The 25436-nt window shown below is 42.8% G+C and overlaps 1 long non-coding RNA gene and 1 pseudogene across 2 annotated transcripts; one reads left to right on the top strand and one right to left on the bottom strand.

Moving 5' to 3' along the window:
• Positions 1-18082: 18082 nt before the first annotated feature.
• Positions 18083-23194, bottom strand: LOC309977491. The gene is made up of 3 exons (XR_014327062.1): positions 23099-23194; positions 22252-22347; positions 18083-18311 (listed from the first exon to the last, which is right to left on the bottom strand). It is a non-coding gene; the product is annotated as an uncharacterized lncRNA (long non-coding RNA).
• Positions 23195-24062: 868 nt separating this feature from the next.
• On the top strand, positions 24063-25190 carry LOC309976994 (translation machinery-associated protein 16-like; annotated as a pseudogene). The gene is made up of 2 exons: positions 24063-24764; positions 24978-25190. The product of its transcript is annotated as a translation machinery-associated protein 16-like (transcript).
• The last annotated feature ends 246 nt before the right edge of the window (positions 25191-25436 follow it).

The raw sequence follows: 25436 nt of genomic DNA, 5'->3' as shown, positions 1-25436 counted from the left end.
TCCACCCTGAGATATGAGTTTGTGATCCTGTGAGCTCCCCTCCCCTCAGAACTGCAATTATCACTTCACCTGGAGCAGTACTGGCAGGAACAGGCTCGGGAGCTGTGATTATTTTTTAAAACATTTTCCTAGTTGCTAATTACCAAGACCAATTATCACTTTCTAGTTAATATGTCTTAAGAGACTATTGGTGCCTTTGTGACAGATGCTTACTTTTCCATGATCCCTGGAGGCAGACAGGGCTCATATGTAGGCAGCAGGAAGTACTTAGGTTTGACACGTAAGGGACTGGCTGCAAGTACATGTCTCAATGCAGGTTCTGCTTCACTGAGAAATTCTACCCAGGACAGTTCTTTCCGAATTTCATACACTGAGCTGGACCATCAATTAAGGTATGAGCAATGAAATGGAATTTGTCCAAGTATATGAGAAGGATCTAAAAAGAGATACAAATAACAAGAACGCGATGCCAATGTCTATATTAGATATCATTGCACTCATTTGTACAACTCAATATCAATGAATCTGTAAATTGTTAGGAAAATAAATTTTACTGACATTGACCCTCACTAACGATAGGAAGCAGAAGCAGACTAATATCCATAGAAGAAAGAGAGAAGGTTCTAGAAGAGACCTTTTGGGGTGGGGTGGGTTGGGGAAAAAAAAATAATTAAAGAGACCCTTGCAAATAACTGCACCAGGATCAGATGGTTTAAGAGGGAGATTTTACTATTCCTGTTACTGCCAGATAAGTCAATGCTACTCACTTAATTCAAGACCATCAAATGGTCAACAAAGTCCTCCACACTTGCTTTTGTGCAAAACTTTGCGTAAGGAATTATGCTTACCCCTTAAATTAAGAAATATATATCTGATGAGTCAAGAAGGGAAAAATATATATATATATAATGGTTGAAATTAATTCTTCAGGTTTTCCTACACACAAATTAACTCTTTGATCAAGGTTCACTATGCAGTGATTCCCCAATGTCAAGTCAGTTGCTAGAGCCAAAACAGTGGACAACCCATCCCCCCCCAACTCATTTACACAGATGCAAACACACATGCACGCATACACATTCTAACATACAGTCACACACATTCGCACACATATGCACACACACAATACACAATCACCCACATGCTCATGTAATTTCAGCTGCACACTCACAGGCATTAATGCACACACTGAACACATAAAAATTCCCACTCACATATAAAACACCCTCCCAGAACCATAATAAGGAAGATCAAACCTGACTCCATATTAGATCTGTTCTTTTTTCACTTTAACCTTTGGGCTCTGTTGCCTGTCCTTAGTCATGCTGGCTCTGCACTTTTTGTAAAAGAATGTTACATATAGCCTGAAATATACAAGATAGCCTATTCTCAAGACTCTGACCTTCAAGAGTCCCTTCATATAGAGATAAAAACTGTCTTGTTGGAGGTTTCAGAAACATCTTGACCTGACCTACGTGGACAGTGGACAGCTACAAGAACCTACGTGGATTCTGACACCAGGAAGTTTGCAACAACTAACCATGCCCCTCCCTCACCTTGCCTTTAAAAGGGCTTTGCTGAAACTTTGAGGAATCGGGGGTTTTGGGGGCATGAGCCACATGTCTCCTTGCATGGCCCTGCAATAAACCTTTCTCTGCTCTGAACTCCGACGTTTCAGTTTGTTTGGCCTCACTGTGTGTTGGGCACATGAACCTGTGTTCAATAAGAGAACCAGACCTTGCTATGGGCCCCGATGGAGCTCCCATGAACCATGGTGTTGAGCCCATGCTCATGGGCTCAACATGAAGAAGGATGGGCGAGTTATCAAATGCCCCAAAGGGGAGAGACAGGGTCTTGGACATTATTACCTGGACACAGTTGCTGGCCCTGCCTGTTTCAACCCCCAGAAAGGGACATTTAAATAATTCAGAGTTGGTGTTTCCAATGACCAAGACCTATGCAGAAACTGGTCTGCATTCAGAGCAGCCTCTCCCCACAGCATTGCTGATTTCAGGAAGCTTCTCCAAGATATAGGAGAGGGTAGCAGGAGTGAAAAGTCTGAGGTCCAGGGAAAGTCAGCTTGCTGAAGCGTAAGGCTGGTACTGTACATACACAAAACATACAACGTACAACATAAATGAACAAATTTCTGTCATGGAAGCTATGATACATTTGGTCTTTGTCCCTGGTTTCTGACACAGAGCTGCTAAAACCCTTGTTATGTTTTGAGTGATAGAGGTGAAAGGAGCCTCTTTTGTTATTTCTAACAAACCCCTTTCAACCACGTCTGAGGTTCTGTTAATGAGGCGACTCTTGGTGGGCCCCTAGAGAGCTTCAGGGTGGGAGCTGGTTGCCAGAGGAACCGACCAGGACACCAGAGGGTTGCAACTTTCAGGCTTAGCCCTGTGCTCCAGAAAGGGAAGAGGGGCTGCAGATTGAGCTTATTCACCAACTGCCAATGATTTCATCAATGATGCCCACAAGATGAAGCCTCCATAAAAACCTCTGAACGATGGGGCACAGAGAGCTTCAGGCAACACATCCACCTGCAGGGAGGGTGGTGTTACCCAACCCCATGGACACAGAAGCTCCTGTACTTGGGCTCCTTCCAGAACGCACCCAATGTACTCCTTCATCTGGCCATTCCTTTGTATCCTTTATAATAAACTGGTGGTTTAAGGAAAATGTTTTCGGGCATTTGTGAGCATTCTAGCAAATTATTGAACTTCAAATGTGTGGGGGGAGGAGTGAGTGGAGGAATTCCTGATGTAACAGCAAAGTCAGACAGAAGAGTTGTTAGCCCGGGCACCCAACGCTTGAGACTCACATTTGAACTGAGGGCAGTCCTGTGGAGTCTGAACTTGACAAAACGAAAGACAACATACAGAATGGGAGAAAATATTTGCTAATGATACCACTGACAAGGGGTTAATATCCAAAATATATAAACAGCTCATATAAATCAATATCAAAAAACAAACAATCTAATCAAAACGTGGGCAGAGGACCTGAAGAGACATTTTTCCGAAGAAGACATACAAGTGGCTAACCGGCACATGAAAAGATGCTCAACATCGCTAATTATTAAAGAAATGCAAATCAAAACAACAATGAGATATCACCTCACACCTGTTAGAATGGCCATCATCAAAAAACCTACAAACAACAAATGTTGGAGAGGGTGTAGAAAAAAGTGAACACTTGTACACTGTTGGTGGGAATGTAAATTGGTGCAGCCACTATGGAAAACAGTATAAAGTTTCTCAAAAAACTAAAAATAGAACTACCATATGATCCAGCAATTCCACTCCTGGGCATATATCCGGAAAAAAATGAAAACACTAATTCAGAAAGACACGTGGACCCCAATGTTCATAGCAGCACTATTTACAATAGCCAAGATATGGAAGCAACCCAAGTGTCTGTCAACAGACATATTACATATATATATTATGTACATAATGGAACATTAGTCAGCCATAAAATAAGAATGAAATTCTGCCATTTGCAGCAACGTGGATGGACCTAGAGAATATTATGCTTAGTGAAATAAGTCAGAGAAAGACAAATACTGTATGATATCACTTATATGTGAATCTAAAAAATACAAACAAACGAATGTATAATAACAAAACAGAAACAGACTCACAGATATAGAAAACAAACTAGTGGTTACCAGTGGGGAGGGGCACATTAGGGATATGGGATTAAGAGATACAAACTGTTATGTATAAAATAAATAAGCAACAAAGATATATTGTAGAGCATAGGGAATTATAGCCATTATCTTATAATAACTTTTAATGGAGTATAACCTGTAAAAATACTGAATCACAATGTTGTACCCCTGAAACAAAAATAATATTGTTAATCAACTATACTTCAATTTTTTAAATTGTCCAGAAAGTTTAAAGTATTTTTTAAAATATTTTTAAAATAAATTGTCCAGAAAAAGAAAACCACCAAGGTGATGATGAATGCCATGGAAGAAACAAGGAGATGGAATTGAGAGAAGCTGAGGGAAGTCAACTTTAGATAAACTGATCACCTCTGAAAGTGAAACATTTGAGCTAAGACCCATAAAAAGGTAGAGGGTGGGGCAGCAGTGTAAAAACTTGGGGGAAGGAAACTCCAGGCACAGGGAACAGCAAATGCAAAGGCCCTGAGTCAGGAATGGATTTGGCATATGGAGAAATGGAAAAAATACTTGTAAGAATGGAGGGGAAGACAAGTGATTGGGGTTTGGCTTAAGCACCCAGGCAGACTGCATCACTGTTTCAAACCTGGGGGATACTCAGAGAGGAACAGGTCTAGGGGAAGACGAGTGGAATAAAGAGCTTAACTTTGTAACTATCAAGATTGAGATGTCTGTAGACATTCCAGTGAAGATGTAAAGAGACCAGTCTTTCAAATAAGACTAGAGATGAGCACAAAGTTCGGGGTTGGAAATGCACATTTGGGAGTCATTAGCCTACAATATTACTTCAAGCCTAGAACAGAAAAAGGACGCTAGGTAAGAACCACGGTATGGCCTTTAGTTAAAGATAATGTATCAGGGCCACCCCTGGTGGCGCAGTGGTTGAGAGTCCGCCTGCCGATGCAGGGGACGCGGGTTCGTGCCCCGGTCCGGGAAGATCCCACATGCCGCGGAGCGGCTGGGCCCGTGAGCCATGGCCGCTGAGCCTGCGCGTCCGGAGCCTGTGCTCCGCAACGGGAGAGGCCACAACGGTGAGAGGCCCAAGTACTGCCAAAAAAAAAAAGAGGAAGAAAAAAATGAGCTACTTGGGAGAAAAGATCATTTCCATTTCTATTTCTGACATTTATACTGAAAGCAGAACATCACAGAGGAGGTATTCTGGAGGGAAGCAAATGCAGGGCTAGAGGTCAAATGTGAGAATATTTGCCAATCTGAGAAACACCAGCATAGAACCAATAGCTTAAGCTTTCAAATTACTGAAGAAGTTACAATAAAAGTCAAGAATAGAAAGTGGAGAACAGAAACGTTGGAAGATTCTTGGAGCACGAAGATCCAGAAGCCGGGCAGGTAAAACGTGAATCAGCGCAGAAGGATGTAGGTTAGTTAGGGTGGTGTTACCTGGACCCAGACAGCATTGGCTGTCAGGAAAGAAAAGGGACACTGTTAACAGGCAGGAAGGTGCTCTAGTCCATACAGAGAATGAAGTTATCCGCTTGGGCAGAGGCATGGAAGGAATGGAATTTTATACCAAGCAGGCCCTCAGCTGTGGAGAGGAAAAGGAGTAAGAGGTAGGCCTGCTGCCTGTTTTTGTAAATAAAGCTTTATTGGAACACACACACACACACACACACACACACACACACACGAAATAATTTCTAGTAATAGGCTAATGATGTGTAAGTTAATAAGCTAAACAATATACATTATTTCATCCTCCCCAATTATTCCTATTTTAAAACTGAGGTAGCTAGAATATAAAGTAGAAAGATCACATATAAAACAATAAACCAAAAAATATAAACAAAAAATATAAAATAAAATAAAACAATAGACCTATTATCTTTGTTAGCCACTTTGCTAATTAGGATAACATAAATTCAACAATATTTCTGGAAAACTTAAAGGGAACTTCCAGTAGATAAATATAAACAAGATGTGCCTTCTAAACCACAGCATAAAAGCTAAAAAATACATAATCTATGTAAGAGGAACTATAAAGCAAATTAAACTACAAGAAAACAAAGAGAATCAAAAAAGAGTAAAACAGGAGTGAGAGACACACAGGACAGGGTTGAGGCAGCAAAGGCAAAAGTAAAACTCTCCAAGACAAGACAAAGCTGACTGGAATGAATAAAACGAAAACAAAATCCAGCGACTGGCTGGTTCTCAGAGACGCCCACATCCTCAAACACCAGCCAGGGAAGACAAAATGTAAGAAACAAAGTATATCAGGACCAGGCAAATGTAGATAACGGAATCAGGAAGAGTAATAGTAACAGTAGCAGGTAAAAGAATTTAAGATGAGAGCCATTAAATGGGGCAAAGTAGAAATGTATAGAGTAACATGAGTTAGAAGTTACAATGTGGTTGCTTTACGTTAACAAATAGGGAACTAAATCACATAAAACAAACGCTGTTTAAAAAAAAAAGACAAAAACGAGGATGTGTGACAGAAACACCACTGAGAAGATATTAAAATACCACTAATTTTGTGACAAATAATATAGGAAAATATTATATATATGGCCTAAATATTAAAACTAATATTGACATCAGCAATATATCAAAGTAGATAAAAGATGTACATATTGAAAATATACATGGTTTTCAATTATTCATATTTGCCTTAAAAGAAAAGACCACATATGGTACCACAATGAAAAGCAGGATAAATTCCTCAAAATACAATTAGGAATAACAAGAAAGATAGCAACCAAAAAATTCCAAACAAATCATAAAATTAAAAATTATCCTAAATGTCTCTTACGTGAAGTAAGAATAGAATTGGCAATCACTGCATATTTGTAAAATGACAGTAAATATTTAAATGTGAAAAATTATGGTGAAGGAACATGAATATAATCAGAATAATTGTGATTATTTCTATGATTACCAGGTGGAAACAAGAGAAGGATCATACCAAAGATATCACTTGCCTACATGAAAACTAAAAACATGTTCTGAGAAAGGATAATTGAATGTTTGATATATGTCTTATCTTCAGCAAGTAACATACAGTTTTAATGTAACATCAGACAAACTCTCTAGGCATACCAGTTAAAGGTATTTTGTAAAACAAGTAATAGTTTGCATGATTCAACATTCACAAGGTACAGCTGAGGTCCTTCCACCACCCAGTTCCTCTGTTCCTAATTTTGTGAATCCTCACAGTGATATTCTACGAATATACAAGCAAATATCAGTTTAGATTTCCTTAGGCTCTGATCATTTAAAAACACTTTAAATTTTTGTAGCGATGAGGTCAAAGCAAAGGAGGACGGGAGGGACTTCCCTGGTGGTGCAGTGGTTAAGAATCCACCTGCCAATGCAGGGGACATGAGTTCGAGCCCTGGTCCAGGAAGATCCCACATGCTGTGCAGCAACTAAGCCCGTGCGCCACAACTACTGAGCCTGCGCCCTAGAGCTCGGAAGCCACGACTACTGAAGCCCACGCACCACAACTACTGAAGCCTGTGTGCCTAGAGCCCGTGCTCTGCAACAAGAGAAGCTACTGCAGTGAGAAGGCCACGCACTGAAACGAAGAGTAGCCTCCGCTCGCCGCAACTAGAGAAAGCCCGCGTGCAGCAACGAAGACCCAAAGCAGCCAAAACTAAATAAATTTATTTTTTTTAAAAGGGATGTGAAGAGAAGAATGGGTTTGAGGAGTGGGTTGATGGGAACAGCTGGTAAGCTGTTGAGGAACTGGGAGGAATGTCACAATATGAAGCTCCATCTGGTTATAAAGGTTGGAAATAAAGGTTGGAAACTCAAATCAGGGATCTCCAGGGAGTCCCTCCCCAATTACTAACTCCACAGGTTTCCCAAATCAACAACTTCCATGAGCTCACCAGTCACAGACACCAACTCCATTCCATGACCTGCCCCAATAATAGTCATAAACATTGACTCCTGTACCCATCAGTGACCCCTCCAAGCTCCTAATGTCCCCCAACGACTCCATCACTGCCCCCAATACCTCATCCTTGATTCCCCAAACCTCCACATTATTAACGCCCACAGACTCTCCCATAATTGACCTCAAGACGCCCCATTACTAACCCTACAGTCCTATCAATGACCACACAGGCTCCGCCAATTACCAGTTCTCACAGGCTTCCCAATCAGCGACCTCACAAACCTTCATCCCTTATTCTCCAGGCCATGAATTCTGAACCCACAGATTCATCATGCCATAGCGGACCCCCCATTCCCTCCGTCACTGAACCATAGATTCGCCCAGTTAAAAACTGCCCAGATCACCGATTTCAACAGACTCTCCGATTATGGACTAAACAAACGGCCTATCAACCCAATACACCTGCTTCCTTGACCCTCACAGACTCCTGCCACTGACCCCACCGACCCTAATCACTGACCCAACACTGCACCCCACAGAAGTCTCTCCTCTTACCGGGTCTTCTCACGACGTGGCTGGAACAACCACAGGTTTCCAAAGGCTACCTTCCAATGCAGGTCGCCTGGCAACGCCACAGCGCCTCTGCTGCGCATACTCAGTACAACCTGTGAGCCGACAATGGCCACCGGTCACGTGAAGCACCTCCAGGGACCTGGATTCTGCACGTGGGGTGGGCGGGAGTGGAATGGCTCTGCGGGGCAATATGGCGGCAGCTGTGGAGCAGCCGTTTCCCAAGTTGTGCTCTACAGAGAAGTAGCCTCTTCCACCGGACATCTCAGCTCTGGAGGGTCCGTCTCCCCAAATGCCATCAAAAGTGTGGCACACGTGCCGACTCTTGACAATGCAGCTTGGTCTTCTTCCCCGTCAGTTATGTGGGCCCAAGACTTCAAACGGCCGTGGCCACTGAGTCTCTCGTCACAGGAGGTGGTGGCCGTCTTGAAGGAGGTGTACGTGTCCAACAGACTTTTATCCTTAGCAGAGAGAAGCCTGGTCGAGGGGCAGACCGTGGGAATATTTTTGGCTGGAGAAAGCTCTAGAGAGAAGTCCAGGGTTATGGAGGAGCTAAGGTGGTGAAACTGGGTCCCCCTAAAACTGAGGTCCTCTACTGAAGCCGAATCCAGCCTCTGTACCCCGACACCGAATTAATCTCGGAGACAGAGTTCTTCGTGAAGTAGAAAATAGCTCTACTGCTTTGCCAGGCAAAGGGCGCTAGAACAACCGAACACCCTCAAAACTGTGAGTCCCTGCGTGGAAGGGGTAGTGAGGACTTTTATAGGAATGGCTCTGAGAGGGCGTGGACCTTCTTCTGATTGGTCGGTGGTGAGGTAAGTGGGAGTCAATTTCCGCAACCTGAATTCAACAGGTGGGGGGCCTCCGTGCCTGTGAGCAGCTTGCCTTAACTTCTCCCACCTGGGGAGGGTTTCAGTCTCTGCAAAACAGCTCAAAGACACTGCTAGGTGTAGCCCTTGAAGGGGAACAGGACTCCGCCCCAAGGCAGCACTATTGTTTCTAGACTATTCCTCCCTTGTCTCTGCATCCCCTCCCTTCCCTAATTAGCATCTGTTTAAACCTGGCGCTTGGAACTAAGGGAAGGTCCTGAAGTCTAAATGAAGCCTATTTTCTGTAAGCGAGAAGTGGGGGACACAGTTGGTTGTGCAGTGGTTAAGAATCCACCTGCCAGTGCAGGGAACACGGGTTCGAGCCCTGGTCCGGGAAGATCCCACGTGCCGCGGAGCAACTAAGCCCGTGCCCCATAACTACTGAGCCTGTGCTCCAGAGCCCACAAGCCAGAACTACTGAAGCCCGCAAGCCCGTGCTCCACAACAAGAGAAGCCACCGCAACGAGAAGCTTGTGCGCAGCAACGAAGACCCAACACGGCCAGAAATAAATATTTTTTAATTAAAAAAATAAGTGGGGGACACGGAAAGTCTTTTGTGCCCAGGAGCCCCACTCCTGCTTGGTATCACTACTGAGTTTATGATTAAGCTCTCTGTCCAGAACTTTATTCCCTTTCTTATACCCTCTGACCTCAGTCCTGAGCTACGTGAACACTAATCCACCAGAGTCAAATGACTGAGATTGCTGTTGTCAATAACATCCTTAATGTAATAAAATTGCTGTTGTAGATATCATAATTAACATTAACTGAGGTTGTTGCTTCAGGGCAAAATGAGCTCAAAGACCCTCGGGCCATGGACCACCTGGCCAGAGAATCATAAACACATTCTGACTCCCAAAACCATGATTAAGAAATGTCACAGATATGTTAGAAAACGATGATTAATCCTAGTTTCTTTGTTCTTCACCTTTACAACATCCCTCACACAAAGACCAAGATAGAGTGGATCTGAGACTCATCTCGCCTCCCTTGCTTGGCGCCCTGCAAATAAACCATTACTTTGCTACAAACACCTGCTGTCAGAGTTTGGCTTTCAGGCGCCTCAGGCACACAAGCCCTTGCTCAATTACAATGTGGCAACCCAAAGGTTCCTCTGAGGCTAGTGCCTGTGGTCGGCTGACCCTCTGCCAGAGCAGGACTTTCCTTTTGAGGATCCAGCAGCTGCCCCGCCACTTTGGCCCGGGGATCTGGCTGGGGAATTCCCTTCTCAACCGCGCATCAGCAACCCTAGGCAATATTTCAGGCTTGCAATGAAGGAATGGTTTCTCGATTGGAAGACGTAAGCAACCGCACGATAGTGCCAGCCTAAAACTTTTATCCTTGTATACTGGTGCTCTCCTAGGCCTATTGCCCGTATTGCAGGGATTGGGTTTAATAAAAGCGCCTAAGGTTGCTTTTGGAATTGGTTTGGCTTTAAACCTTTTGAAACTGGTTTGACTTTAAATCTTTTGGAATCGATTTGTCTTCTGTCTTGTGTGTGCATGTGAGTGTGTATTTGTGTTAAACAAGGTGCACTATTTTAATTGGTGGATATGGGGGGTTGTTTCTAAAAATAGCCCTTTAGGATGCATCCTACAAAATTGGACCACCTTTAGTTCTGGTCCCATGACTAAAGCCAAAGTTTTGTTTGTTTGTTGTTTTGGTAACACTGGTAGCCACATTCTTTAGACTCTGAAGAAAAATGCCCATGACAAGCCTCATTTGACAATCCAAAACTGGTTTTGCCCGTCTAAAACATTTTTTTTTTGGAATTCTGACCCTAAGGGAACAAGTCCTTCTAGAACTTGCTTTTCTTTCCCTGTGAGATGTAAATGTCTTCCCAGGGCTCTCAGGAGGTCATATCTTATCTAGACCACCTCCAGTTCTTGAGATTGAGGGGAAAAAAGGGAAAAGAGGCCTTTTAAATTTAAATTATTCCAACTGTTAGTTATAAAGTAGTGAATTTTATATTATAATACCTGATTCATGACTAAGTTTTAAAATGAAGCTATGAGATCTCTGTCTGTCTGGATGTATGTACGTATATAACATGGTTATATAGTTGGTTTTCTATATCTGTGAGTCTGTTTCTGTTTTGCATGTACATTCATTTGTGTTATTTTTTAGATTCCACATATAAGTGATATCATATTGTGTCTTTCTCTGACTTAATTCACTAAGCATAAATATTCTCTAGCTCCATCCACATTGCTGCAAATGGCAGAATTTCATTCTTTTTATGGCTGAGTAATATTCCATTGTATACACGCACCACATCTTCTTCATCCATTTGTCTGTGGATGGCACTTGGGTTGCATCCATGTCTTAGCTATTGTAAATAGTGTTGCTATGAACATTGGGGTGCATGTATCATTTCAAATTAGTGTTTTCGTTTTTTTCTGGATATATACCCAGGATCATATGGTAGTTTTGTTTTCAGATTTTGAGGAACCTCCATACTATTTCCCATAATGGCTACACCAATTTACATTCCCACCAACAGTGTACAAGGGTTCCCATTTCTCTACATCCTCTCCGACATTTGTTATTTGTAGACATTTTCATAATAACCATTCTGACAGGTGTGAAGCACTAGATTCTTTAGCTAGAATCGTACGAGACAATGCAGTTGCTTTAGATCATATTGTATATGTAGTGGCCAATAGTTCCTGTTATATGTTAATGCCACATCAGAAGTTAAAACCTGCTTCGATAAAATTAAGCAACTGGCTACCTGGCTACGCATCTCCCCAGAAATGCCAGGTCCAGACTGGTTTTCAGGCTTATTCTCCTGAATTCCTTAGGGAATAAGATATATTTTCCAAGGTTTATTAAAGTTTGGGTTTCACTCCATCTCCTACATCTAATTGGGCCTGCTGCACCAGAACGATGGACCAAGGGACTAAGCTTTTAGTCATGCAAGATTCGGATCCAAGACCTGGAACTTGGGAATGTTCCCAGCTCAATATGCAACATTTCCACTCCCCAAATTGAGGTGGGAAATAGCCAGAGCAGTCACTGCCCTGTTCCCTCAGAGATTTGGGGAAAGTTAAAACAGGAGTGAGGATTGAAACCAAGTCCCCCTAAAACTGAGTTCCCTTAGTGAGTTTATGATTCATCTCTCTGTCCAAAACTTTATTCCCTTTCTTGCCCACTCTGACCTCAATCCTGAGCCAGCTGAACACTCATCAGCCAGAGTCAGATTGTTGTCAGTAACATCCTTAATGTAATAAAATTGCTGTTGTAGACATCACCATTAACGGACAAACTCAGGTTGTTTCTCCAGGACAAGACGAACTTCAAGACCCCGAGCCATGGACCACCTGGCCAGAAAAATCATAAACCAGAGATATTATGACTCCTGAAACCATGCTTAAGAAATGTCAGAAGACGACGATTAATCCCAGCCTCTTTTTTATTCCCCTTTAAAACTTGTCTCCCACTCCCCCGCGTGGCACCCTGCAAATAAACCATTACTTTGCTGCAAACACCCGCTTTCTGTGCCTTGAGCACAGGAGACCCTGCTCGGTTACAGTGGTACAGAGGATGGGGAACAGGGGAAAAGAGGTGGCATGGTCTAGGTAGGAGTGTCAAAGGGAGCTGGGCCAAGAAAGATGAGGTAGGAGGAACGCCCCGTGGGAGGGTCCGTGTTGAGGGCAGGCCTTCTCATCTATATGGGCGGGGCCTCTGGCGGAGGCAGGGCTTTTCTGCCTCCAAGACTGGGAAATACCAGCAGCATCAGAAGCCAAAAGAGGTGGAGTGGAAGTAGGGGGATAAACTTTTTTCTACGTTCCATCCTGTAACTCTCTTGTATCATGACAAGCCTGCTCCCTTTGTTTACACGGCTTATGAAGCGAAGCTTCAGAGGGGTAAGGGACCCATGTAAGTCACACAATGAGTCAAAAAAAGAAACATGACTCATCAGCTGGGAGCCTCCTGCCCAGTGAGCAGTTGCCCATGAAGCAGCTGATTTAATTTCCTCAGCCAATGACAGAGGGGAGCCCTAGGCGAGGAAGCACTTTCACCAACGGCTCCCACCCTTTCTTCAACATCCGGCCAGATGCTCTCTAGTGCTGACCCCTCCCCTCCACACCTTCACATGACTACTACTCGGCCTCAGTCCCACCTGCTGAAATTAGTGTGTCCTTTATCCACACTCACCTCCAGCTCTCCAATGAAGACTGTGGAACCAAGAGGAAACCAGCTGCCGACCTGAAGACTGAAATTCCTTTCGTTCACCACCTGGTGGAGCTGGCTGTCAGTCAGTGGATGGGAAGGTTTGAGGAATCGATGAAATGAAGGTCAGTACACGAAGGTCCCCGGGTAGCCTAGGATTGGTAGGCCTTTGTGTGTGTGTGTGTGTCGGGGGGGGGGTCAGTCAAGAATAGTCTGTAGAGGTCAGTGATGGGAAGGTCCTCGTGGACCACGACTGGTGTAATTCCAAGAGTCAATTATTGGGAGTATGAGGATGTCATGGTTGAAAGCCAGTGGAAAGAGCGCTTTTGAAATGATCAGAACCCAACTATCCCCCCCAGATTATGTTCTTTAAATATTACCCTTCGAATTTAGGTCTTTGACCTATTGAGAATGGATATTGATAAATAATGTGAGGCAGGGATCTAATTTCATCTTTTTCCATATCAATAATCAGTAATTCCAGCACCTTAAAGGGTCTTCCCTCTCCCCTCTTTACATGATTTCAGACCGTGTATTTGTACCTAAAGTAAGAATATAAAAAAACCGTACAAAACATACAAAACAGGTTATAGATTCTAGGGGCATAAACCATACTGGTGTTTTGGGTCATAAATCCCATCAAAGTGACTAACGAACCCCCCCCCCCCACACACACACACATAATGACTAGTAACTTTACTAACAGGTTGTCTTATACAGAGCAAATATTCAAGGACTGTTTAAATAAGTATCATTTTATTCACAAATATATTTTCACTCCGCACTTGTCTATAAGTGGACTGTAAGGTTTGTAAATTGCAGGGGCCAGGGGCACGCACCACAGCTAATCTCAACTGAAGTCGGTTGCTCACCTGGTTATTTCCACTGTCTGCTTACTTCCACTGTCTGCTCTGTGAGAGTGCAAACCAGATTCTCTTTGGCCAGCTTCACGCTAAGTTCCGCCAACAGGGGCCGCTAGAGAGAACGGGCAGGCGGAGGGAAAATGGAGATGGGACTTGCTCTTGCCTGTTTGCTTTCTCCTCTTGCTGCAGAGGAAACAGTTGGTTGCTGTTTTAAGTTTTCGTCCACAGTCTTAGAATCATCTTCATTCCACGCCCTCAGGCATTCTAGCATCAGCCAGCCATGTTCTCTCCTCAGAGACTGGAGGAAGAGTTCCATGGCGGGGGAGCGGGGGACCGGGGGTGGGGGGCTCCATCCTCCAGGCTCCTAATTCCTTGCACCAGTCAGTCATTTGTCCTGTTCAAGCCAGCACAAAGCTTCAAGTGAATGATGACTGAAGAGCAGTGACTTCTAGCTAAATCACTTCTACATAAAAAACAGGGTGACATTTGTGAGATTTTCTTATCAACCAAGGGCCCTCTTACCATGAGACTGGGTATTCTCAATGGCACTGGAATGCTAGTATAACCTGGGGTCTTTACGAGTCTGTCATTTTTTTAAAAATCTGGGTACCAAATTTGAAGGAATAGTACAAATTAAAAAAACTTAAGTGGATGCTTTAGTATAACTTACAGAAAAGGTAAAGGAAACCCCCAAATGGATGCATTGTCATGGTAACCAGGGAAGTCACCCCCAGGGCCGCTGGGAAGCCAGCCTGATGCTTAGCTCTCATCATCAGAGTGAGCCTGTCAGAGACACCCTGCCGTGCCAGATTTGGGGGCCCCCATCACGCACAAGTGGGTTACGTGGTCACCCAGTTCTCTGATGTATTTCACCTGCTCGTTCAGGTTGGCACACGAGCAGGGGTCATTTTTCGCAGTAGGAAATTTGTGCAGTTCCAGTAGTGACTGATTCGTGCCCTTTTCTGAGTGGAACACACATGCCTTGCCTTGAGCCCACTCTCCGAGTCATCCTGTTCTGGTTTCAGGATACACCAAAGATTCGGCCACCTAGCAGGTTCTGCATCTTCATCAGCTTCTCAGCATGTCCCCTCCCCTCACGAGACTGGTGAAGAGAACAACTGGCAAAGTTCTCCAAAGCCACATCGTGGCCATCAAAGTAGTGAGACACGGGCAGGTAAACGTCAGAGGCTCCCGGTGGATCTGGAAGTTATTTGTGGCCTCCAAGTCCTGGTGTTAGTGCTGGGGCACCTGTGAGGGGGACGTGGTAGTCAGAGCAGTCACACTACTCCCACTCGCCTTGGGACTGGTCCAAGGGTGCTGTGAGGAGGAGGCAGAAGGCTGGCTCTGCACGGCCAGGTTGCGGGGGTGGGGTGGCGAGCGCCAGCTTCTGTTCAAGCACTGTTTAAGCAGGAAACCATGGCAACTCTCGGCAGAGAATGTCTTTTTCCCTGAAAATCATTATTCTGGTAGGCTGGCTCTAAGAAGGCCCTCAAAGATTCTCAACTCTCCCCTTGAGTGTGGGCTGGCCTAGGAACTTGCTTCTAAAAGACTACGGCAAAGATGATAGAAGATTTAGATATAATAGGTACAATGTGACATGGACTATAAACCATCTTCAAATGAGTTATGGAGTCATTCCCTAGCAATGAGAACGAGTTCAAGACATTCTCTATCAAAATACACATTAAGGGGGCTTCCCTGGTGGCGCAGTGATTGAGAGTCCGCCTGCCGATGCAGGGGACACGGGTTCGTGCCCCGGTCCGGGAGGATCCCACATGCCGCGGAGTGGCTGGGCCCGTGAGTCATGGCCGCTGAGCCTGCGCGTCTGGAGCCTGTGCTCCGCAATGGGAGAGGCCACAACAGTGAGAGGCCCGCGTACAGCCAAAAAAATATATAATAATAATACACATTAAGGGTGTTAATCTGATGCAAAACGAGGGTAGACTTATGTCAACAAGTTTCCAAATTTCCACTGCAATCACCAGCTTACCTCCTTTGTGAGATCTCTGCCATTCTGCTAAAGGTTCAACACATTTGGTGTATCCATAGCCGTTCCTTATTTCTGACACATGATGAGGAACCATGTTACTGAAAACCTTGTCCTATTCACTGCTGTGCAAATTAGGGGCTGACTCGGCAAGTTTGGGGTGTTCAGACCCTGCACGTTCCAATGAAAGGAATGACCCTTGACTGGCACCTGAGAAGGAACCTCTAAGCCCTTGGAATATCCTGCCTGCCAAGAGCGTCTTTGTACACCTGGGGTTTCGGCCATGCCATATAGTTTACATTAGCAATATGATTTTTGGTGAACACCTGCTTTTGTTTGCCTGGGACTCTGGGCCATTGTGTATCAGTTTGATCCTTAGGAGGCTGGAGTTTGAGAAGTTAAGGTCAGTCATGTGGTTTCTCCATGCCTCCATAACTAATCCCTTTACTGCCCCTCCCACCCCCTGGCAGGTGGGTTTCTCTGGTTGGCACTATGCCATATGTGTTGTCAGGTGGAAGAATTAAACACTGTCCATACAACTCCACTGGGAGTACAAGTGGATGCACCTGGTTTCTCCTAAAGTCTGCCTCATGCACCTTTTACATTTGCTAATTTTAATTTGTAACTCTTCACTGTCATAAACTGTAACAGTAAGTATAGCAGCTTTTATGAGTTAAGTGACTGCTTTTAGAGAATAATCAAATGTGAGGGTGGTCTTAGGGACTTGATACAACTGCCTTCCTAAAATTTCTTTCTGATGTGAATTTATTGATGATTTTGAAGTCAAGCTCGTTACAATTCAACCTACTTAGAGCCATTGATACTTAATGAGGTGTATCTTCCCATTATCACTACATTCATTAGCATTCTCTCAGTGAAAGTTTTCAACTATATAAAAAGCTAAAATTTTGATCTACAAGCTTTTCCACACTGAACGTACCCAATCTTCCCTACACGTTTCCTGTGACATAAAATAAGACATAATTGGTAACTGAAGGCACTACCACATTTACTGCATTCATGAGGTTTCTCTCCTGTACAAATTCTCTGTTATTACCTGAGGGTACACATCTGGCAACAGGCTGTCCCACAAGGACTACATTCCCTTGGGCTAGGAACCCACTGATATTTAATGATGTCTGCATGGCCACAGAAGGCCCTTGCACTGTCATTGTTTCAACAGAGTTTTTCTCCTGTACGGGTTCTGTGGTGCATAATGAGCTGTGGTTCCCAAGAAAATCGTTCTCCATCTTGACTGAATCCACATATTTCTCTTTCATATGAGTTTTCTTATGTTTAGTGAGGGAGGACTTGTGGCAGAAGGCTTTCCCACAATTGCTGCATCCATGGGGTTTCTCTCCTGTATGAACTCTCTGATGTCTACTGAGTATTGACTTCGTGGAGTAGCCTTTCCCACATACGTTGCATTTATAGCGTTTCTCTTCTGTATGACCTCTTTGATGTCTAATGAGACTCGACTTTTGAAAGTAAGCTCTTCCACATTCACTGCATACATAGGGAGGATTTCCAGTGTGAAATACCTGATGTGCAATGAGACATGGCTTATGACTGAAGGCTTTACCACATTCCTTGCATCCATAGGGCTTCTCTCCAGTATGAATTCGCTGATGTATAAGAAAATTACCCTTCTGGATGAAGCCTCTTCCACATTCACTGCATGTATAGGGTTTCTCTCCCGTATGAGTTTTCTGATGTACAAGGAGCTGAGATTTCCTGGAGAAGGTTTTCCCACACTCACTACATGCATGGGGTTTTATTCCTCTTTCCACTTGCATATGTATATTGAGCTCTGCTTTCCTACAGAAGGCTTTACCACATTTAAGGCATTTATATGGTTTCTCTCCTGTATGAGTTCTCTGATGTACAGTGAGTTGAGACTTTTTGATGAAGGTTTTACCACATTCAATACACTCATGTTTCTTTCGTTTTTCAGTTTGATGTATACTGAGTTTCGAATTGGTGCAGATGGTGTTTCCATATTTATTGCATTTAACTCCAGTGTAACGTTTTTCATGCTTAGTACGAAGAAACGATTTCTCATATTTATTAAACTTGTCAGGATTCTTCGCTACACAGCTTTTATTCTGGTTAACTAAATCTAAATTAGAGTTCAGTACATCCAACTTATCATGGCTTTGCCTTAAAGTAACAAGATTTCTGCGCAGATGAAACACATTTCCCGATGAACTGTGTTCACGGCCTCTTTCCATATTTTTATGCTTGTTTTGGATTTCCAAAGACCACTGCATACGATCACCAATTTCTCCAACTTCTAGAAAGAAAATTAATTCTTTCATAATCAGGTTATGGTAGTAAAACTGCTTCTAAATCAGGTAATAAAACTGCTTCTAAAATGCCACGGTTTGGGCTGGCTCTTTGTGACAATTCTGTCATATGAAGGAAACCATCAAGTGTAAATTTACTTCTTGAATATGAGAGGAAACACAATGAAATCAAGCCATAACATCTTAAAAAAAAAACCCAGCTGATTCAGAATCAATGGTAGACAATTCTCAATTAGTAAAGTTTTTGCTGCTCTCCAAATAGATCCTCACAAAATGGGCAAAGAGGATGAAGTAGAAATGTGTCTCATTAACATAAGATAAAGTATGTTGGAGAGACAGCTGATCCAGTGTGATGGAGGACATAGCCATTCATTCCCCCAATGCTCATTGAATGTCTACTATGTATCATTCACTGTCCTAGCACTTGAATACAAATGCATCCCACTAGGCAAACGAGAACAAAATGGAAGCAAAGAAATAAGACAACTTCAGACTGAAAACTGGTTCCTGGCATATGAAAAAGAACAGTGGGAGTTGGTCAACTTTAAATAGGTAAACACCTGTGAGAAAATAAAAGTTGAGCCAAGAAACCAGGAATAAAGAATAAGCAGCCTCATGTAAAGAATTGCAAGTTTTCATTCAAGTACAACAGCAATGCAAAAGCCCTGAGACAGGAAAGGGTTTGGCCAGGTCAAGAAATAGAAAGGTAGCCAGTAGGCCCTGAGTGGAATAGCTATATAGGGAGAAGGAAGTGTTGAAGTTCAAAAGGTAGACAGAAGGCATATCACGTAGATCTGGTAGGAAGAAGCTGAATTTGACGCTAAGACTAGTGGCAAGCCACTGAAGTTTTGAGAAGGTGGGGGGTTCTGATTTATATTTCCAAGAGGTTGCCAACTGCTACATGGATAGTGATGGGAGAGGAAGGAGTGTAGGAGAGAGGAAGTTAATGAAGTAATCCAGGGAAGAGATAACGGTGGCTTGGTGTGGAGCAACAATAGTGTACGTGTGGAGAAGCGGATGAACTCAAGGTACATCTAGGAGAAGGAAAAAACAACATTCACTGTTGAATTCAATGTAAGTAAAAGGGAGGAATCAAGGGTTTTCCCTAGGTGTTTGGCTTAAATGACTAGACGTACCAGCTAAGTTGTTGAGGAACATCAGGGAGACAGGTTTTGAATGTGGGAAAATCAGGTGTGTATTTTGAGATGGATATCTTGGTGCAGACATGAAGAACTCAACTGGAGAGAGGAATTTGGAGAAGACTTAGGCTAGAGGACAAATTTGGGATTATCTGTACAGGCATACCTTGGAGATATTCCAGGTTCAGTTCCAGACCACCACGATAAAGCAAATAGTGCAATAAAGCTAGTTACGTGAATTTTTTTGTTTCCCAGTGCATATAAAAGTTATATTTAGGGCTTCCCTGGTGGCGCAGTGGTTGAGAGTCCGCCTACCAATGCAGGGGACACGGGTTCGTGTCCCGGTCTGGGAGGATCCCACATGCCGCGGAGCGGCTAGGCCCATGAGCCATGGGCACTGAGGCTGCACGTCTGGAGCCTGTGCTCTGCAACGGGAGAGGCCACAACAGTGAGAGGCCCACGTACCGCAAAAAAAAAAAAAAAAAGTTATGTTTACACAATACTGTAGTCTATTAAGTGTGCAATAGCATTGTGTCTAAAACAGTGTACATAGTGTACACAGTGTACACTTAATTTAAAAATACTTTCTCACCAAAAAATGCTAACCATCATCTGAGCCTTCAGCAAGTGATAGAAGTAACATCCAAGATCACTGATTACAAATCACCATAACAAATATAATAATAATAAAAGTTTGAAATATAGAGAGAATTACGAAAATGTGACGCAGACACAAAGTGAGCAAACGCTGTTGGGAAACATGGTGCTGATAGACTTGCTTGACACGGGGCTGCCACAAACCTTCAATTTGTTTTGTTTTGTTTGGTTTGGTTTGGTTTCACCACGAGGCTTGCGGGACCTTACTTCCCCGACCAGGGATCGAACCCGTGCCCCCTGTGGTGGAAGTGCAAAGTCCTAACCTCTGGACCACCAAGGAATTCCCCACAAACCTTCAGTTGCAAAAAACACACTATCTGCGAAGTACAATAAAGCAAAGCGCAATAAAATGAGCTGTGCCTGTATGGAAATTCCCAGACAGGGAATTACCAGGCAGTCCAGTGGTTAGGACTCGGCACTTCCACTGCCAGGGCTGGGTTCAGTCCCTGGTCGGGGGACTGAACCTGCAAGCTGTGCGGCGTGGCCAAAACAAACAAACAAACAAAAACATAAGCCAGATCATGTCACTCTTCTGCCCCAAACCATTCAATAACTGTCATTCTGAAAAAAAATCCTAAGTCCTTAAAATGGCCTGCAGTACCCTGCATCGTGTGGGCCCCTTTCTCACCTCATGAGTATCACTTTCGCTCTTGATCGCTCTGCTCTCCCCACACAGGCTTCCTGGACAGTCCTCAAACACGCCAGGTACACCTCTGCCTCAGGACCACCACTGCTGGTACACTTTTCCCAGGCCTACCCATGGATCATCCCTCACTCCACTCAGCCACCCTAGCAGAGCAGAGAGGCATTCCCTGTCCCTTGTGTATAAAACATCATGCCCTCCTATTGCTTGACATTCACTACCCCTTACATTGTTCTCCATGGTTCTAATTACCACCAGAAAAATCTGTATATTTCTTGTGTACCTCCCCCACTTAGAATGCAAGTTCTGTGAGAGTAATAACTTAGTCCCTTTTATTCTCTGCTATAGCCACATAATATAAAGCACACTACATAGCAGCATGTATTAGGCATTAAAAATACTTGTTGAGGGAATGAATCAATGAAACAATCATACGTGTAGCGGGCATTGTAGAGACTGGTTTAAATGAAGCTGACTTTGAATTTAGGGAATGGAAAGGAAATTCTATGTAAGCATCACATTGTATCTTGCAGTCCCTTGATCACAGAGGGATTTAAATATCCCGTAGTTGGTAGTAGGGTTATAACTAGGATTGTTTAGACTCGGGAAATTAAACTGAGAGTAACTAAGATGAATCAAGATAAATACCTCACCCAGCAAATATACAGAGAAATCAGCAAAGTATGCATGAGGTTTATGGTTTGATTTCAGGTGGGGTCTAAGATTGTGAATTTTCTGTTTTTGTTTTTTTATTTGAGTGAATTCCTTTATTTCAGTGTATGTGGGAGGCATAATTCACTCTGAAAATTACAATACTTAGAGCTCTTCCCTTACCATTTTACTATAAAAATTTTCAAACAGACAAACAAATTGAAAGAATTACACAGTGAACAGCCATATATCCACCTCTTTTGATTCTATAGTTAATGTTTTGCTACATTTGCTTTAGCTCATATTTGCCCAGTCAGAATAAGGAAACAGACAGACAGATGCACATTAAAAGACCGGGTTACCATGGGAACACAGCACCCTAGGTGGGGCTGAATATTAGGAAGGAAATCAATATTACCCCAGGTTCAGTAGTCAGAAGACGATGGTGAATTTGAAGTTCTCTCTTTGCACAGAGGCGTGGAAGACTGAATTTTCAAAGCAAGGGAAGAGGAAGGAACAAGCAGTGATACTATGGCAGTCAATGAAGAAGGGAAAAATTTGAGAATCCTAAGAAAAATATCTAAGCAAAACAAATCAAGATCCTAGATGAAATAAATCAGTATCAAATCCAGGGGTGAGAACACAGGAGTATTTTCCTCTAAATGCTTAAGCAATGAATATTAACATAGGAGAGTAATACTCAGAGGCTCTGTTTAGATACTGTCAAAAGGCTAGAACTCAGAAGATGAGTCATCTCAACACTATTTCAAAGGTGTGAGGCCTCCACAAATCTAGGAATTTACTTCTTTTCTACCTGGATGTTTCTCATTCACTTACCTGGAAAGTTCTGACCGTGGATATTTTCCTTTTCTAACCATGGTTTGTCTCTCTGCTTCAACCTGAAGATTTGAATTGGTTTGGGACTTTGATACCCTATTCACGAAAAATAACAGAATATTTAGGAAAATATCTTTGGGCGTGAGATCTAAACATTGTTAAATGATACCTTTTATAGATTGTGTGACTATACCTTGGAAAAGAGTTTTCCCCTTGGAGTAGGGAAAACATACTCCCCTCCCTCTATCTGAGGCCTGAGAGGAGACTGAGAATCTGTCACTTATAAAATTCAAGTCTTATGTAGGGGCCAGCAAACTATGGTCCGTGGCTGTAACTAAGGCATTTTTTTTACATTTTAAAAGCATTATTAATTCAGAATAAGGTGCTCTTACAAAACAGAGTATTCGAAAAGTGAGGGCAAACTTCTAACACATGATAGCAAAAGTGTTTCGTACCATTAAATTTGAAAAATTAAAACCATTTAAAGATATTTATCTCACTGATGTTTCATCCTTTTGATGTTTCTATTTTTAAGTATATTTTATAGTGCATATAATAAATTTAGTAGAATACTTATATAATTGATAAATAAAAATATGTGTGTGCTGAAAAAACAAATAAAATAAAATAAAAGTGTTATTTAAGAAAAACCAGAATATAATTACAGAGACAGTAAGTAGCCCGAACAGCCTGCAGTATTTACTATCTGGCCCTTTGCAGAAAAAGTTTGACAATCTCTCTTACATTATTCACACTTCAGATACCTGCCCCCAAATCACTGCACAACTGAGAAAGGAAAGACTGCTGATTGGGCACCCTGAGTGTGGCACAGGGAAGCAGTTCTTACCCACGGACAGCAGGTTGCTATAGTTTTCTAGCATCACATTCTGGTACAGGTCCTTCTGAGCAGGGTCTAGTAGCCTCCACTCCTCCCGGGTGAACTCCACAGCTACATCTTCAAATAATAATGATTCCTGTAGTAATGAATTCTTCTTTAATCTGGGGTGATCATTTGATGGTTTGGAAGAGAAGTATAGAAGTCTACTCTAATCATTTCTACTGTGTAGGTTGTATCTATATAGGTGATTTACATTATATAGTGTGGAAGAATGGAAAGTCTTATACAGATATCCTGCTGCTGTGATTCAGCCACCCACCCCCTCAATAATTCAGAAGGTTTTCTGAAATGCGGTCATTAAAACCTCTTGTTAACCTTGATAGATTTGCCATCTGTGGGCATATGTGCATGCACTGAACTACATGCAGGTGATATCAAAACAAACACATGTATTCTTGCTCTCAAGAAGCCTTCACTGTGCACAAGTTAAACAGAAACAATAAGCACTAGAATTAAACATGAAAAACCTGATGATGCTATTGTAAGACACAGAATATAAACAATGTTTAATATATGCAAAGGCATAACACAGTCTTAAAGATGAGTGAGCTAACTTGAAGAAACAAAGATGAATTCTCAAAACAAGAAATACAGTAATTGAAATTAGGAATTTCAATTTATAGATTGACTACCAATTTGATATGACAGAGAGAGAATGGTGAACTAGACAACAGATCTGAAGTGCAAAAGACAATGATGGAAAATACAAAAGCGAGGTTGAGAGATATGAAGGGTAATGTGAGAATGTTGAATTTACACCTATTCTGAGTCTGAGGGAAGAACAGAAAATATGAGGGAAGGTAATAACCAAAGATGTAAGGGCAGAGACTATTTTAGAGCTGGTAAGACACACAACCTCAGGATGAGAGAGAATCCCACAATTTCAAGCAGGATCAGGAAAAAGAGATCCTAGACACATGGAAGTAAAACTGCAGAACACCAAAACTCAAAGGGAAAATTCAAAAATATCCAAAGGGAAATGACATATACCTAACAAAAGAACAAATATGATTTATAGCCTCTAAGTTCTCAACAGCAGTGATGGAAGCCTGAAAAGGAATGAAATAGTATTTTCAAAGTGCCAAGTGAAATAACTTTCAATCAAGAATGTTATACTGGGAGTTGCCTCGTGAGCTGCTGCTGCCGCAGACCCTGAGGTCCCACAGCGTGGAGTCGGAGGTCTGGAGGTCCCAGGCCGCAAGGACGTCGCCATGCCTAAAGCACCGAAGGGAAAAAGTGTAGGACAAGAAAAAAAAAAGTCATCCATCCATATAGTAGAAAAGCAGCTCAAATTACGAGACAGGCCCACAAACTAGAACAAAAGGAAAAACTGAAGAATGAAAAGGCGTTGCATCTCAACCTTATTTGTGAAAAACTGCAGCGGTTTCAAAATTATCTTGATCCCCAAAACGTAGAATATTCAAAGAGAGACGCTTGTGAATTAACTGAAAGGTATTTAAATCAGTTCAGCAGTGAGCTGGAGCAGATTGAGTTACACAGCAGCATCAAGGCCAGGCAGGGCAGGGAGCACTGCTCCCAAGGCGGTCATCAAGCAGACCATGGAGCGAAAGCGGCAGCAGTACCGGGGCTGCGGCCTTGAGATTCCAGACATTTTATTTTATTTTATTATTTATTTATTTTTTTGTGGTACGAGGGCCTCTCACTGTTGTGGCCTCTCCCGCTGCGGAGCACAGGCTCCGGACATGCAGGCTCAGTGGCCATGGCTCACGGGCCCAGCTGCTCCGTGGCATGTGGGATCTTCCTGGACCGGGGCACGAACCCGTGTCCCCTGCATCGGCAGGCGGACTCTCAACCACTGTGCCACCAGGGAAGCCCGAGATTCCAGACATTTTAAATGCAGGGAATGGGATTTTGATCTGAAGAAACTGCCAAACATTAAAATGAGAAAAATCTGTGCTAATGATGCAGCGCCTAAGAAGTGTAAGAAAAAACTGTGACAGCTGTAGACAGAGATTTAGGAGAATTGGACCTGAAAGTTGAATCAATGGACACAGACGAGGAACTGACTGCAGTGGCCTAATTGTCTTTGCTTGAGTTGAAAATAAATAATTTGAGAACTTCAAGTTACACTTGAATTGATTATGGTAAATAACTGTCTCTACACAAGAATTTGCTGTTTAGCTTATTCTCTTATATGATGAGAATCCCATTTTCAGTTTCAAAAACAGTGTTATGATTTTTACTTAAAAATGAATGTTGCTTTTTGTTTACATTAAGTTGTTAGACTAGGTAGAAATGCTCTGCAAAATCCATTTAATCTGAATTT

This window comes from Leucopleurus acutus, assembly GCF_964270905.1.
Source record: "Leucopleurus acutus genome assembly, chromosome: 20".
Classification (NCBI taxonomy): domain Eukaryota; kingdom Metazoa; phylum Chordata; class Mammalia; order Artiodactyla; family Delphinidae; genus Leucopleurus; species Leucopleurus acutus.
Note: the sequence above shows the minus strand (reverse complement) of the source record. Positions and strands in the feature narration are given on the sequence as shown.